This window comes from Geotrypetes seraphini, chromosome 7 (assembly GCF_902459505.1).
Source record: "Geotrypetes seraphini chromosome 7, aGeoSer1.1, whole genome shotgun sequence".
Classification (NCBI taxonomy): domain Eukaryota; kingdom Metazoa; phylum Chordata; class Amphibia; order Gymnophiona; family Dermophiidae; genus Geotrypetes; species Geotrypetes seraphini.
This window is the reverse complement of record NC_047090.1, coordinates 118,869,594-118,883,002: the sequence shown is the minus strand read 5'-3', so window position 1 is coordinate 118,883,002 and position 13,409 is coordinate 118,869,594. Positions and strand designations below refer to the sequence as shown.

The 13,409-nt window shown below is 43.5% G+C and overlaps 1 protein-coding gene across 5 annotated transcripts in view; it reads right to left on the bottom strand.

Annotated features, from left to right (window-relative positions):
- Positions 1 to 13,409, bottom strand: part of EXD1 (exonuclease 3'-5' domain containing 1) — a 172,490-nt gene that overhangs the window by 58,262 nt on the left and 100,819 nt on the right. The window lies entirely within an intron of this gene.

Below are 13,409 nucleotides of genomic sequence, written 5' to 3'. Positions count from 1 at the left end.
CGGAAACGAAGAAACTGGGGACCACGCACTCCTCCGTCGGGCGGGAAGGCACTCGCGCATGCGCGGTGCGGCCAACTAGAACTTTCTAGTTAAAAGTGTCCGTACCGGGGTTCCGTCGGTGACGTCACCCATGCGTTAAGAATATGCTGCCTGCTTGTCCTGGGATAAAGCTGGATTTCAACTCTTCTGACCGCCCAACCGGCCTGACCATTATAGCCCGTTACCTCCGCCACCCTCAGATACGTCGCACAACCACCTATCAGAGGCACACAGTCTGGCTCCGATCCTGGTCGCACCTCCATGGAACCGCTCAGCCTGTGCTACACCCACTAGCAGATGAACCTAGGGTGAGCTTACTCCCAATCCCGGAGCATCGATCTGTCCTGCAGGCTGTCCATGGGGCTTACTGCCTCGCAGGGAACCCCTCCAGAAGCAAACATTCTCCAATCGTCTAAAATCTCCTGCTGCAAGGATGTCCCCGCAGGGAACCTCCACAGCATGAGGGCATACCCATGAGGGAAATATTAAAAACATCACTGAAACTATCAAATGAAAACATGAGCAGAAAAAAAATAAGCTCCTACAGGCTTGGTATGTAAAAAGCAAGACTGGAATCTACTGGGCATGCTGCAGGATACACTAGCAGAGGAAGAAGTTATGATTTCAATTACAGTATCTATTTTCTACAGTGCCTGGCAGTCAGCGATGCATAAAACCCACTGGTCCCAGAATAAAGTGGGATTTTACAAGAACAGGGAGTTATCCACATCTGGCCAGCGAGTTTCAGATTTGGAGGACAATATGCAGCACTTGAATTCCACCAGACATGCGCTTCAAACGAAGGTGAAGGCCTTAGAAGACAAGGTTGATGACATATGGAATAGAGAATGACACAATGTCTGTAACCCACAGCTAACCCATTGAAACGGGGAGGAGAAAAAAACGGTCGCTGCAGGTACGGGGACATGGCCATTCACCGCCCCGTGGAACAGTGAATGGTCTTGTCCCCACAGTTAAGTGAGGGAACGTACATAAAATACTTATCTCCCCTTGCGATCGCGTAGTCCAGCAGCTCCATCCCTCCTTATTCCCAATCTCCAAGGTTCAGGCATCTCCCTCCCTTCCCCTCACCGGCAATTTTGTCTCCGAGCGACACGAGCCTTTAAACAAGTCGCGCGCGGCTTCCTGAAACTTCTCCTCTGACGAAATCGGAAACAGGATATTGCGTCAAAAGAGAAGTTTCGGACAACCACGCAACTTGAGAAAAAGGCTCGGGCCTCGGACAACCACGCAACTTGAGAAAAAGGCTCGGGCCATTCGGAGACAATGAAAATCGCCAGTTAAGATGAGGGGGGATGAGAGGAATAGATGCTGAAGGAAAGTGGGTAGGAGACAGTGAAACAGATGCTGAAGCAAAGTGGGGAGGAGAAAGAGTGGGGAGCACATACTTGATGGAAGGAGGGGATAAAGAAAAAAGGGCACATCCTGGATTAGGGAGACAGATACCAGAAATGAGGGGAGGAAAGGAGAAAAGAGATGCTAATAATCACCTGGGGGGAGGGAAGGAAAGAAGACAGAGATGCCAGACTATAGGGGTAGCCGAGGGAAGATGGGTGCCAGACCAATAGGGGGGGATGCCAGACAAATGGGGGGGTAGAGGGAGAGATGGAAGGGAGAGGCACAGTAACAGAGCAGATACTATATGGACAAGGCAGATAGAAGGCAGACAATAGATGGAAGGAATAGAATGACAAGATGAGGAAACCAGAAACCAGACAAACATAGAAACATAGAAGATGACAGCAGAAAAGGGCTACAGCCCATCAAGTCTGCCCACTCTGCTTACCCACCCCCTGTCTATGCCCTAATAACCCAATTTCCTTATCTTGACCCTCGTAGGGATCCCACATGGGTATCCCATTTATTCTTAAAGTCTGGCACGCTGTCTGCCTCGATCACCTGCACTGGAAGCTTGTTCCAATGATCAACCACTCTCTCTGTGAAGAAATACTTTCTGGTGTCGCCATGAAATTTTCCGCCCCTGAGTTTGAGCGGGTGCCCTCTTGTGGTCGAGGGTCCCTTGAGAAATAAAATATCATCTTCCACTTCGACACGTCCCGTGAGGTACTTAAATGTTTCGTTCATGTCTCCCCTCTCCCTACGTTCCTCGAGAGTGTAGAGCTGCAATTTGTTCAGTCTCTCTTCATACGAGAGACCCTTGAGCCCCGAGATCATCCTGGTGGCCATCCGCTGAACCGATTCAATTCTGCGCACATCTTTACTGTAATGTGGCCTCCAGAATTGCACACAGTACTCCAGATGAGGTCTCACCATGGCCCTGTACAATGGCATTATGACTTCAGGCTTTCGGCTGACAAAACTTCTATTGATACAACCCAATATCTGCCTTGCCTTAGATCAGGGGTGTCCAATGTCGGTCCTCGAGGGCCGCAGTCCAGTCGGGTTTTCAGGATTTCCCCAATGAATATGCATTGAAAGCAGTGCATGCAAATAGATCTCATGCATATTCATTGGGGAAATCCTGAAAACCCGACTGGACTGCAGCCCTCGAGGACCGACATTGGACACCCCTACCTTAGATGAAGCCTTCTCCACTTGATTGGCAGTTTTCATGTCTGCACTGATGATTACTCCTAAATTTCGTTCTGTTGAAGTCCTAGTTAAAGTTTCTCCGTTTAAGAAGTACGTCCTGCATGGATTTCTGCTTCCGAGGTGCATGACCTTACATTTCTTAGCATTGAAGCCTAGTTGCCAGGTTGAGGACCAACTTTCCAATGTAAGCAGGTCCTGCGCCATATAATTCTGTAAACTGCATTCACTTACTATATTACATAGTTTGGCGTCATCGGCGAATAGTGTTATTTTACCTTGAAGCCCTTGAGTCAGATCCCCTATGAATATGTTGAAAAGGAGTGGACCCAGGACCGAGCCCTGCGGCACTCCACTGGTCACCTCCGATGTTTTAGAGAGAGTACCATTAACCACCACCCTCTGAAGTCTGCCACTCAGCCAATCATTGACCCATGCAGTTAGTGTCTCTCCTAACCCCATCGATTCCATTTTGCTTAGCAGCCTGCGGTGTGGGACACTGTCAAAAGCTTTACTGAAGTCTAGGTACACGACGTCCAAAGACTCTCCCAAGTCCAACTTTCTTGTTACCCAGTCAAAGAAGCTGATGAGATTGGATTGGCAGGACCTACCCTTGGTGAATCCATGCTGACTGGGATCCCGAAGATTCCCTTCATTCAAGATCGTGTCCAATTTGCTTTTAATTAGTGTTTCCATGAGTTTGCACACTATTGATGTGAGACTCACCGGTCTATAATTCGAAGCCTCTGCCCTGCAACCTTTTTTATGCAGAGGAACGACATTAGCTAATTTTCAGTCCAGGGGAACTTTCCCCTTACTTAGGGAGAGATTGAATAGCTCAGCCAACGGTTTCGCCAGGACATCGCTCAATTCTCTGAGCACTCTTGGGTGCAAATTGTCTGGTCCCATGGCTTTGTTCACTTTGAGTCTTGCCAGTTCACTGTAAACTTCACCTGGTGTGAACTCAAAATTCTGAAACAGGTCTTCTGTGCTGTATGTTGCCTTCAACTGCGGACCGTGTCCCGGTGCCTCACAGGTGAAGACTGAGCAGAAGTATTCATTCAGTAGTTCGGCTTTATCGGAATCTGCTTCCACGTAACTTCCGTCCGGTCTTCTAAGGCGTACTATCCCGCCTGTGTTCCTTTTTCTGTCACTAATATACCTGAAGAAGGATTTGTCCCCCTTTTTAGTGTTTTTTGCCAGAATTTCTTCCACTCGAAGTTTTGCCTCCCTAACTGCCATTTTGACCGCTGTAGACCTGGTCCTATATTCTACCTTTGCCTCTCTTTTCTCCGTGCGCTTGTAGGAGAGAAACGCTTTTTCTATTTCTTTTCTTTGCTTTAGGATAAAGTAGTATATTAGTTGTGTTGATAAACATTTATAAACAAAGCCCTGCTAGCTGAAGATCTCTTCCTTTAGTTCATAAGCCAGAACTTTGATTTATAAAATGACAATTGTACAGAATATTGTTTCTTTTTATACTTTAATAAAATAAGTTCAGTATAAAATTATTCAATGCTTGTGCAGATGGGATCAGATGGTTTGCAGGGAGGGTCTGAGTCACGGGAACAAAGCAGGGACAAATTTTTCCCCCGTGCCATTTTCTAGTAAAGAATCGCTCACGCTAGGGAAATCTACATCTGGTGGGCATGCCAGAATCCACTGCGGATATTGAACTTTGGGGATTCCTAGTCATAGCTGGTGGATTCTTTAGATTTACAAGCCAACATCGGCCACTCTGGATTGAAAAAGTGCATCATTTGTGCCCTAAGTGCACAATGGAGGGGAGACTACAGGTGGTGATCTTGAATTTTTGAACTATTTTCATAAAGCACAATTACTTACCGTAACAGGTGTTATCCAGGGACAGCAGGCAGATATTGTCACGTATGGGTGATGTTACCGACGGAGCCCCGGTACAGACCATTTTAAAAGTGCATCGCCACTTTAAGAATTCAAAAAGTTTGCGATAGCCCAAACCGCGCATATGCGAGTGCCTGCCTGCCCAATGAGGGCACGCGGTCCTTCAGTTAAGATACGCCAGCTAAGAGGCCAGCCTGGGGAGGTGGGTGGATTGTGAGAATATCTGCCTGCTGTCCCTGGATAACACCTGTTATAGAAAGTAACTGTGCTTTATCCCAGGACAAGCAGGCAGCATATTCTCACGTATGGATGACCTCCAAGCTAACAGAGATGGGATGGTGGGAGAGTTGGCCAAAAAATATATATATTGAAATACAGATTGGCCGAAGTGCCCATCCCGTCTGGAGAAAAAATCCAGACAGTATGAAAAGTGAAGGTATGAACTGAGGACCAGGTGTATGGGTGACCTCCAAGCTAACAGAGATGGGATGGTGGGAGAGTTGGTCAAAAATATATATATATTGAAATACAGATTGGCCGAAGTGCCCATCCCGTCTGGAGAAAAAATCCAGACAGTAGTGAAAAGTGAAGGTATGAACTGAGGACCAGGTAGCATCTTTACCGAGTTTCGCAATGGTGTAGATCTAAGGAAAGCAACAAAAGCTGCCAGAGCTGTAACTCTGTAGGCTGTGACATGACTTTCTTGTGCCAGGCCAGTCTGAGCATAGTAGAACGAGATGCAGGCAGCCAACCAGGCAGAAATCTTTCCCTTGAACACAGGATACCCTAACTCGTGGGGATCAAAAGAAAAGTTAGGGAGAAGTTCGTTGTAGCTTTGTCCGGTCCATATAGCAGGCTAAAGCTCATGTACAGTCCAAAGTATACAAAACAGATGCTCCAGTAAGAGAATAAGATGAAAGTGACAACTTGTAGAAGAAACTTAGAACATTTACGCAGAACAACCTTCTCCTGATGAAAAACTCTGAAGGATGAATCTGCTACCAATGGTTGGAACTCACCGACCCTCCTGGAGAGGCGAGAGCAGTAAGAAAAAAAACTACTTTACAGGCAAGAAACTGAAGAGGATCTGTGGCCATTGATTGAAATGATGGCCTCAAACAAACTGGAAAAAACTACTGTAAATTCCCAGACGACATGAGGAGACTGCAGAGATGGTTTCACAGGGGAAAAAACCCTACCAGAATTCTGAAAACCAAGTGAAGGGGACTACAATAGGACCCAAACAACAGGAAAAAACAGGAGTTGTGGTTACACATGAAAACCCCCTTTGGAGGGAATGCATATAGAAAACATGCCCGTCCAATCCAGAAGAAAAACAGATGCTGCCAGACAGAGAAGTGAGTAAAGACTGGAGCAAAACTGGGGCAGCCGTTGATTGTGAGGAGTCGCAAACTAGTCCACTTGTGTGGTGCCTCATTGATGGACTGGAGAGTTGTAGAGTTGAGATTCCAGTCGTTGAAGAATTCTGCCGAGGTTGTCTGCTAGGGAATTCTACTCCCCATGAATGTAGACAGGCAGCAAGAGCAGATTGCAAGCTGTCGCCCAAGTCCAGATATACCAGGCCTCCTGACACAACAGGAGAGAGCCTGTGCCTCCTTGCTTCTTGATGTAGTACATTGCTGCTTGAATGTGCCAAGGAGAAAGACTTGAAGGCAGAGTAGATGATGAAAAACCTTGAGGGTATAAAATCTCACTCTGAGGTCTAGGAACTTGATGTGAAATGTTCCATTTCCTGGCGGTCCAAAGACCCTAAGTCTGTAGATCGCTCATATGAGCCCCCATGCGTAAAAAGATGCATCAGTCGTGATGAGCATATAATGAGGGGACAAATAAAAAAGAAGACTTCTGTATAGATTAGAAGAGATCATCCATAATTGAAGCAACTGCAAATGAGACGATGTCAAAGATATACATGCTATGAGAGACGATCCGTCGCCTGAAACCACTGGAAAGCAAGAATTCACTGAGGAATGCAAAAATGCAGTCCTACCCATAGTAAAACAGAAACAGTTGAAAACCTGTGACTCAGAAAAAACCATCATGTGTCTGGCAAAGATGGTGAAAAGGAAGCAACTGCTGACACAGATGGATGAGAGTCTGAAGACGATCTGGAGGAAGAAACACTCTCATGAGAGTGGTGGCTAGGATTGCCTCAATGCATTATAGACGTGATTACGAGGAATGTAATTGCCTAGCCTAGAACCCGAAGAAAAGAAGTGGTCTGAGAAGTTGCTCAGACCACTTCCAGAGAAGAAACAGCCTTGATGAACCAGACGTTCAGAAAAAGAAAAAAAACTTGAAGGTCCTGTAATCAGATAGATACGGCCATCACAATCAGACATGCTGAGAAGATGCTGAGAGAAGATGCCAGACCGAAAAGGACTCTGTATTGGTAATGGCAATGACCGAGTTGAACTCAAAGGTATATTCTGAAAACTGTAGGAATTGGGATATGTGGAGGCTTCCTTGAGATCCAGGAAGCATAGCTAGTAGGTCTGAATGAGGAAAAACAATACCGCCCGACCAGCAAAAAGATGAGAGCTCTGAGATCCAGGAAAATCTCAATCCTCCAGTGTACTTGGGAATCAAGTAGAAACGGAATTAGAATCCCTGATTCAACGAATCGAAAAGGACCCTTCGATGGAATCAGCAAAAGAAAAAAAGGGAGGACTGTGCAGGATCCAAAACAAACTCTCTGAGAAAAAAGGGTCTGAGAGCAGGGTGAAAACTTTGAGAATAGAAACCTGCCCTATAAAGAAAACCCAGAGAGCGAAGGTGATGAACTCTCAGCGAGGTATGAGGAACTGAAGACAGCCTCCGAATGTAGTACTTGACTATACCCTAAATATAGGGAAAAATGTAACCACAAATCTTTTTTTTTTTTTTATTCGTTTTTATAACTTACATAAAGTGTAACAGGAAATAACATTTGAATTGTAAAACATCACTTGATTTGCTATAATATCATCTGAAAATCATGAAATTTAACCACCCTTCCATCCCTAATACATCAAAAAATTCATATATTATATTATACATTATATGATTTAATAAAATATTAAAAAATACCATCTCACCCACCCATTCTGAGAATCTCGGAGAAAGCGAGACCAGAAGGCCTTGAGCATGCGCAAATGCTCAAGGCCCAGTCCAGCCAAGCACAGGCAAGAGGGAGGATCTCCGATGCACTGCCCTGCCAAGAGGAAGGATCTTCGGGCACCGGCACCAGCATGTCCTATGCGTTGGTGCCGGTGCCCAATCAGGGTAAGGGATTTTGTTTCAGTGCTCGGGGGGGATATAGAATCGCGGGAGAGGGGGGGCGATGTGAGCGGGGGGAGGATGAAAGTTTGCAGGGGGGATGCCGGATCGCGGGAGGAGGGTATGGAGCAGCATCAGTGACCTCAAGGGGAGGGAATGGAGCAGCGCCGGTAGCCTCGGGGAGAGGGGGAGGAGGTGGAACGGATCAAAGCGAGTTTCCCTTACTTCCTATGGGGAAACTCGCTTTGATATATGAGCAATTTGGTTTACGAGCATACTTCTGGAATGAACTATGCTCGTAAACCAAGGTTCCATAAGAACATAAGAAATGCCGCTGCTGGGTCAGACCAGTAGTCCATCGCACCCAGCAGTCCACTCACGCGGTGGCCCTTTTAGTCAAAGATCAGTGCCCTAACTGAGACTAGCCTTACCAGCGTACGACCTTGTTCAGTAGGAACTTGTCTAACTTTGTCTTGAATCCCTGCAGATTGTTTTCCCCTATGATAGCCTCTGGGAGAGCGTTCCAGTTTTCCACACTCTCTGGGTGAAGAAGAACTTCCTTACGTTTGTACGGAATCTATCCCCTTTCAACTTTAAAGAGCGCCCTCTTGTTTTTCCTGCCTTGGAGAGGGTGAACAACTTGTCCTTATCTATTAGGTCTATCCCCTTCAGTATCTTGAATGTTTCGATCATGTCCCCTCTCAATCTCCTCTGTTCTAGGGAGAAGAGGCCCAGTTTCTCTAATCTGTCACCGTACGGCAGCTCCTCCAACCCCTTAACCATCTTAGTCGCTCTTCTCTGGACCCTTTCGAGTATTAATATGTCCTTCTTCATGTATGGCGACCAGTGCTGGATGCAGTACTCCTAAATATTTTAGTCCATCTTCCTTCCATACAAAGGAAAATGAATCAAATAAACCTTTTGTACAGTGTACATTTAGTGGAAGAACTTCTGATTTACTCCAATTAATTTTATATCCTGAAAACTTTCCAAATTTCACAATCAAATCAAGTAAACATGGAATGGTTGTTTCTGGATTTCTCAAATGAAGCAGAATATCATCTGCATATGCAGATACTTTATATTCTCGATCTGAATAAGGAATACCCTGTATCTCCTTCACTTGCTGAATAGCTAATAACAAGGGTTCCAAAACAATATCAAAAAGTAAAGGAGATAGGGGACAGCCTTGTCTAACCCCCTTCTGCAAACTAAAGCGTTCTGAAAAATTATTATTAATAAACAACCTAGCAACAGGGGAGCTATACAACGTTTGAATCATTTGTATAAATCCTGAACCTATACCAAATCATTCCATTGCTTGATACATGAAGGTCCATTCTACTCAATCAAAGGCCTTCTCTGCATCCAAGGACACAGAAAAGGCCGGATCTTTCATGGCTTTTGTTAAATATAAATATGAAAAGCCAATCTAGTATTATTAGAGGAATGTCTCTGAGCAACAAACCCTGTTTGGTGCATACCTATAATAAAAGGAAGAGCCTAAGCCAAGCGTAAAGCCAATGTCTTAGCTAAAAGTTTACCATCTACATTGATTAAAGAAACAGGCCTGTAATTTGAAACCAAAGTAGGATTTTTATTTGGCTTTGGCAAAACTATAGTTAAAGATTCTGCCATAGTGCCTGTGATACAACCCTTATTTAGCTGAGTCTGATATAAATTTAATAAATAAGGCAATAGGATATTTTGAAACGACTTATAAAACTCTACCGTAAAACCATCACCACCTGGAGCGGATCTAACTCTAAGGGATTTCAAAGCTGTCTGCAATTCTTTTAGTGATATAGGCTCTTCTAAACTTCTTTTTATATGTTCAGGAATTTTAGGTCCCTCTAATAATTTCAAAAATTCTAAACCATCTTTTTCTTTGTCTAAATAAGGCTCAGAAGAATAAAGAGATTTATAAAATTTTAAAAATTGTTTTAAAATAGGTTCAACTTGAGCATAAGTATCACCTTTCTCATCTTTAATGGCAATTATTTTTGTCTTCCTTTTTTTCGCTTTAAGATAATTTGCCAATACTCTTCCCGCCTTATTTGATTTTCCATAATACAAAGCTTGTTCAGCAAATAAATCCTTTCTTACCAATTTAGATGAAATCTCATTAAATTTACCTTTAGCTTTTTAAAGGTCTTGTAACGTAGAATATTCCCATTTATCAATCAATTTTGACTCTAACAGTTTAATTTCTTGCTCCAAATTGGAAAATTGTCTTTTGACCTGTTTCTTAAGATAAGCCGAAAAAGAGATAATTTGACCTCTCATGATTGCCTTAAAAGCATCTCATAAGGTTTCCATAGAGATTTCTTCTGAGGTATTAAGTTGGAAATAATCATTCATTTTTAATTGAAAATCTTCACAAAATGTTGGATCTGCAAGCAATATATTATCAAATCTCCATATAGGTCTACTATTATCTTGATCAACAATTTTGAGTTCAATCCACACCCCTCCATGATCCGAAAAAATGATTGGATCTATGGCGGCTTTTGTTACCTGTTGTACTTATTGATTTGAAACAAAAATGTAATCTATTCTTTAAAATGATTTATGAACATGGGAGCAAAAAGAAAATTCCAGACCATCAAAATAAAGTAATCGCCAAATATCTTCCAAACCACAAGACTGTGCGAAATTATTTAATCCTAATGATTTCATGATTTTACTAGGATTTTTATCCATCAAAGGATCCATAACAGCATTAAAATCCCCAACCACCACTAAATTAGAGGCAGCCAGTGGGAGTATCAGTTGTTGTAGAGTCTTAAAATATTTATTTTGGTTCGAATTAGGGGCATATACATTAAAAAGCACCATTGTAGTATTCCCCATGCTCATTTCCACATGTACCCATCTTCCTAAAGGATCTGAAGCCTTTAATTTAAACAAAGCAGTGCATTTCCTATTCACTAAAATAGCAACACCAGCCTTTTTACCAACAGCCGGGGGAAAAAAACAACGTTTGACCCATCCTCCTTCCAGTTTTTTAGATTCTATATCTGACAGATGTGTCTCTTGGCTATAGCAGACATCCATAATTTTTGTTTTAAAAATAGCAATGTTTTTTTTCTTTTTATCGGATGGTTGAGACCATTAACATTTAAAGAAAATATCTTAAAATCCATTAAATGATTTATAAATGAAACTAGAACTTATCTTCCTATGAATCAACTTATAATTAGTGTTTAATAAATAAACATTTTCCCAACAGATAAGATTTAAAATATAATCCCACTCCCTCCCAAACCCACCCTTACATACTCTCCCTCCCCTCCCATCCCTCCCCAATTAATTACGAAAACTTGGAAATGCAAATTTGATATCAGGTACAGAAAAAACTCCTTACAAGCTATTATAATATATTTATACCCACAAATCAACGTTGAGAAGATTGAGATGAAGGTGAAGACAGCTATTTGGTTTTGACCAGAGAGTCTCACTTGGTCGAGTAAAACAGGCAACTGCTCAGTAGGCATGTCCCAGGAAGCACCAAAAAGGTCGTCCTCCAAACAAGGCGTATTTATTAGCCTGACCTGGTGGGCAATGCTGAAAAACACAGGCACGCTATGTGGAAACCTAATTTATGCCAAGTGAAATTGTTACTAAACCAGTGAGGCAGCAGAGGAATCTGGAAAGCCGAGTAGCCAACCAGTCCCTAGCGTAGCACACTCTGCCCAGAAAGACAGAGGCCTACACACTACTCCATAAAGTGGACTCCACCAATAGGGATTATTTGAAACAGCCTCAGTGTTCCTAAAGGCATATCAAAAAATGTCCCATAAACAATCCTTTAGGAGTTAACTATAGGTCAAGGAAAATAAAAGTCCTTAGTCAAAGGAATGACTTTACAAAGGGAACTTCCAAGGGAATGGCACAAGGTGCAAACATACCCCTAAGGAATTGTGAAAAATAAATTCTGAACCCTACTGAAGTGGAAGAGAAGCATTTGGTGAAAAAACCCCACCATTTCAAAGAGATAGGGGGGTTTGCTAAAAAAAAAAACCCAAAAAAAACCCTCTCGCAGAGATTCAATCCTAACTAAATAGAATCGATGTCAGGGAGTCGGTGTTGTAGGCTGAATACAGTTTAATGACTGCAAGGCCTTTCCATACCTAATCGACACCGGCAACATTTAAGAAGACTGGTGTCGTTTTATATGATTCACGTAGAAGACTCCTGTGAAAGTGCTACCAGTGGCAAGAACTGAGACTAGATTGGCACCCGAAGTCGACATGAGCATCGGCAGTATGACGGTATCGACATAAGTGTCGACAGGAACAACTGAAAATACAGTTGAAGGAAATTTGCTAAAAGGAAAACATCGGTACCGCTGGCTGCATCACCGGTACCATCAGTATGCGGAAAAAATGGTTTGCAGGAAAGAGAAAACACCGGTACCCTGGGTCTATGAACCGGTACCATCGGTGTTGCTCCACGCTTCCAAGATGAGTAAGCCCTATCGAGGCTCTCATCAATATCGAAGCAGAGCCGGAAAGAAAAAACACCGGTACCATCAGTGACAGAGATGGGGCTGATCGAGGTTGGCAGGACTTGACTCACTACTACAATGACCAAGGTCAGCAAGATTAGACTCACTGCTACAATGACCTGAAGCCCAAAGGAGAAAGTTGCGAGCCAACTTACCTAGAGAAGATCGGGCCCGTCAATGTCAGTGCGGGCTGGAAGAGCGGTGCCGGAAGTACGCTGGGCATCGGATTACTGACGCCGACGGGAAACTGCTTATGAAGCACCCACATGAAAATGCACTGGTGATGAGAAGAGTAGGGGAAGAAGAAAATGGCAAGGCCGAGGTCCCGACATTGCTAGAACAGCCGAAGGATGTCGGTGAAGACAACTTCCCGAGCAAAGCAACCACGCTGATGGAAAATGAGCAGGAAAAACCTGCATGGAAAAAACAGCCATAAGGTGGGGAGAAAACAGTATGGCGACCCATAAAGCCCCACCAAGCCCAACCAACGATGGTAAAAGAAAAAATAAAGAAACTATAAATGTTTAGGTTTTTTTTTTTAACTAAAAATGAAAGAAAAGAAAAAACTGACTAAAAAGTCAGAAAACCGCGAGAGCAGGAAGGCAGCAAAAAGAAAATTTTTCAACAGCCGTTGAAACGCGACTTCTTAGCTCCGCAGAAACGAAGAAAATGAAGGACCGCGCGCCCTCATTGGGCGGGAAGGCACTCACGGTTCAGGCTATCACAAACTTTTTAGATTCTTAAAGTGGCGATGCACTTTTAAAGTGCTCCGTGCAGGGGCTCCTTCGGTGACGTCACCCATACATGAGAATATGCTGCCTGCTTGTCCTGGGATAAAATGGATATCCTTTATGCTATTTGGGCACGTGGGCCCCTTACTTAACAAGAAGCCTGTACTCTGTTTCCAGGATTATTCAACCTGAATCTCAGCACTGTGGATAGCTTATGCTCCCTTATGCACAGACCTCCACAAAAAACATGGTCAATTTGCCTTATTGTATCCTGAGAAACTGAAGATCTTTTATGAAGACAAAAACTACGTGTTGATATATCAGCAATAGGAAGAAGTGCAAATGTGGCATTGTGAGACTCAAAGGTGAAGGCTCATCTCTCTTCGCTCTTATGTCCTCCCCTTAACTTGGTCTAT